At 36.1% G+C, this 3,953-nt stretch overlaps 1 pseudogene; it reads right to left on the reverse strand.

Annotated features, from left to right (window-relative positions):
• Positions 1-260: 260 nt before the first annotated feature.
• Positions 261-3,515, reverse strand: LOC114733035 (cysteine-rich receptor-like protein kinase 25; annotated as a pseudogene).
• Positions 3,516-3,953: the final 438 nt, after the last annotated feature.

A 3,953-nucleotide genomic window follows, 5' to 3' on the forward strand; every position in this document is an offset into this window, starting at 1 on the left:
TACATAACAAGAACATGTTCTGGACATTTAGGTCTTGATTACATCGTAGGCAAGGAGGAATCGGGTTCAAGCCTTCTAGCTGAAATCTGATCCTCTAGAGAATTTAATTCAGGTCTACCAAACATTCTTCAACAAGGAATGGTTGGTACATTCCATTCTCTTTGTTATTGTGTCGAATAGAGTAAAACCCGAATAAAAAATGAATAGAATAACACTATAAAAACTAATGTCAGGCTTGGAAAATATCATCTGTCCCTGTAAATAATTACGATCAAATAATAAGAGTGCAGCGTAATTGTATATCTCAATTTTTGTACTGTTAAATAAGAAAGCTTGTCTCTTCCAGGGGGTCCAAGAAGTAGAATAAATAAAGCATGGTACTAACGAGGAAAGAATTCACTCATAGACACTTCAACAGTCGAGGCTGATTCCTTACTTCCACTGGTACTGGGCTCCATTCCATCGCGCAGAAAGAATGCAGGTTCCCGTGGCAATGGCAATTGAATGGAATCATTACTGAGATATGAAACAACCGTTGCCATTGTGGGTCTTAAATCTGGATTTTCTTGAACACATAACAACCAATATGGATGCATCTGATCACTTCATTATATGACCCAAATTCTTTTATAGTTAAATCTAATATCTCCAGCAACTTTTCCTCTTTCCATGCTTCCAAGCCTATGACAATTAGTGAACAACAATTAACGCCCTTTTATAATCTTACAGAATTGTTAAATAATTATTTCTCCAACTTAAATAATGTTGAAGTAATTGCACAAGAAATAACAACACAAGAGAAAACACATTATCACAACTTACATAGCTCAATAGGCCATCAACATATTGCGATTCATTTTGACGACCTGTATTCTTCTTTCCATTAATGATTTCTAAAATTATAACTCCAAAACTAAAAACATCTGATTTTTCAGAATACTGTCCATACATCGCATATTCTGGAGACATATAACCACTGAAAAAAGAAAATATCAATAATAAGAACATTATAACAGGGGCATTATATAGGTAAATGTCAACTTAGGCACACTTATTTCTCTCCATTCAACCATATCAAGATAGATGCAAAGCTTAGAGTGGAGACAAGTAAAACTTACTATGTTCCAACAATTCTATTTGTACTCCCCACTTGTGAGTTGATGGCAACCATTTTAGCTAATCCAAATCAGAAACTTTTGGATTCATTTCATCATCTAATAAAATATTGCTTGGTTTTAAATCACGATGTATAATTTTAAGACGGGAATACTCATGGAGATAAAGAATTCCTCGAGCTACTCCTCCAATAATTTTACAACGCTCCATCCAACTTAATACTCTTCCTTTTTGGGAACCTGTACGTAAATTTGTTGTAAGTGACTATAGAGACAAAATAAAGATAATCTAAGTATGGACAATTATAGCTCTTAACATACACCAAATAGCATGAGACAAATAATTAATAACATGCATGTAACATATGTACTATGAATTTCAATTAGTAGCTAAAGTGGGCTGAGAAGATTCGAACCAAATAGAAAATAATCAAGGCTTTTGTTCGGAACATATTCATAGATAAGAATTTTCTCCTGTTCTTCTATGCAAAATCCAAGCAAAGCTACCAAATTTCTGTGCTGGAGTTTGGCAATTAATAAAATCTCGTTCTTGAATTCTTCTGCGCCTTGACCTGAACATTTTGAAAGTCTCTTGACAGCTATTTCTTGGCCATTTGAAAGGATGCCCTAAAATCGTAGATGATTAGATTAAAAATTAGGAAACATGCATGCATGTTTGCGTATCTCTATTAACATTTATATTGATCTTACCTTGTAAACTCTTCCAAATCCACCTCGTCCTAATAAACATTCATCTGAAAAATTATTTGTGGCCGCTTCAATAGTGACCAAACTAAATTGCAGAGGTTCTAAGTTGTTGCTTTCATTTCCAACTAGACAAATACAAAGTATTAAAGGATACATTAAAGGCAATAAAAGCATCGCCACAACAAGTTGGACAAGCTAAATTATATGAATTAAGTTAAAATTTGTCTGAGCATGAAAATTACTCACAGTATTCTTGTCTGAGAACGGCGTTGCGTCTCTTCTTTATTAGACTATTAAAGAGATAGTAGGCGAGACAAATAAATATCGCCAAAACACTAACAGAAGAAACCACAACAATCGCGATAGTCCTTGTTGACAGACCTTTCGCTTTTCCTGCACAACAAACATCACAGATTCATATATATTCCCACGTCTCAATGTAATGACATCATATAGTAATTGACTATATCCTGTAAGATAGGAAGTGGATTTCCCTCCACCTCCATCCTATCTCAACTATTAAAATTGAAATTTAAACGATTTATATTTTATATTTTATAAAATAATTTGATTAAATATTTTTTATTATTGGTTTAAGTTATCATGACTAAAATTTAGTACTTTAACTTTATATATTTATTTTTTTAAAAAAATTTAACATTTTATTAATAATTTTATACTCCTCCCATTCTTGATATAAGACATAATTGTTGAGTTGATTTTGATCCTAAATATAAATATATTCTCATATTTATTAATTTTTCCTAAATTACTCGTATGGATATACTTTCAACTATGATCAAGTAGAAGAGGGAGGGGGATATTAAAAAAGATAATTATAATGTTTTCGGAAAAACATATCATATTTTTTATAATTAATCAACTTATCTAACTTTCTTAATCTAATCAAATTAGTTAAATAGGTCTTATATTGAGGATATAAAATGTAAAATTTGAAATGTTTAACTTTTAATTATTATTGAAATAAGAAGTGGATAGGAGTGAAAGCAAATAAAGGGAAGAGACCCTGAAAAGAATCAGGGAAGCGTATTGATTGCTCAACAAACAAAAAGAAATGTTTAATCAAGTTGAACTTTACCTTCATGAGGATCTGAAGAATTTGTCGGAGGAGAGAGTGGAGCCGCTGTAGGCGTCGCCGCCTCCTCTGTTTGATCATCAGATTTATAGAAAGGGTACAATTCATAGCGAACGTTACAGCTAGGGTACAGAACTCCTCCTCCTTGCCTCCCATCACAACACCAGTCAAGGTCCCCAATCACACCACTCAGGCACCTTCTGCAATCGGACGGCGAAAGGTCCGGCGTGCACTGAGCTAGACAATACACTTTTTGAGACACTGAAGAATTTGCTGTTCCGGTCGCATATTTCTTTTCCCCCACAGCAGGTTTAGCCGCCTCATCTGCCGTCTTGTTCATAGTATCGTACAATGTTCTCATGAAGCTTGTCGGGTTTGAGACATATTCGAGGTCATAGGCGCGGTCTTTGGCGTTGTGGAGACGGTGGAGAAGAAGGAACGGTTAGAATAGCGAAGCATGCACTTGTCGTACCAGATTATGGCCTCCTTCGACAATTCACATAAGTCTGCTAGTCTTGGGCTCCCAAATCGAGGCATCTTTGGCACTCGCGCGGAGTGATGTCACCCCGGCACATGAAGAGGATATAGGACAGTGTCGGCAAACGTGGATATGGTGGTCTGGTTGAACTCAGAGTTGGAGGAAGTGAAGAAAGAGATCAGGTCGTTCTGTTGGAGATCAGGGAAGGTATCACTGCTGCAATAGTGGGAAAGATAAAAGGCTGTGCTTCCGTTGTAGGAGAAACGAGGAAGAGAATAAACAAGAGCAACAAAATTTTGCAGGAGGCCATACTTATGAACGTCAGGGCGAAGACTGTGTTGGTGGTGTCCGATCGATTCTTATTGTGAATTTGTATGCAGGTTCAGTTTCAGTTCTGATGGACGATTGAGAAGGGCGACGTGAAGTCAATGAAATCAGGGAAAGCAAGTCAACCTTTTGTTTTCTCTGGGTTGCGTGTGTGGGGAGACGAGGGATTGAAACTGATAAAGTGGGTGGGGCCATGATCCTCGCATTGAACCACTGCATACGCGTCTGT

This window comes from Neltuma alba, unplaced genomic scaffold (genome assembly GCF_004799145.2).
Source record: "Neltuma alba isolate B1F8T4 unplaced genomic scaffold, ASM479914v2 tig00012963_pilon, whole genome shotgun sequence".
Taxonomy (NCBI): Eukaryota; Viridiplantae; Streptophyta; class Magnoliopsida; order Fabales; family Fabaceae; genus Neltuma; species Neltuma alba.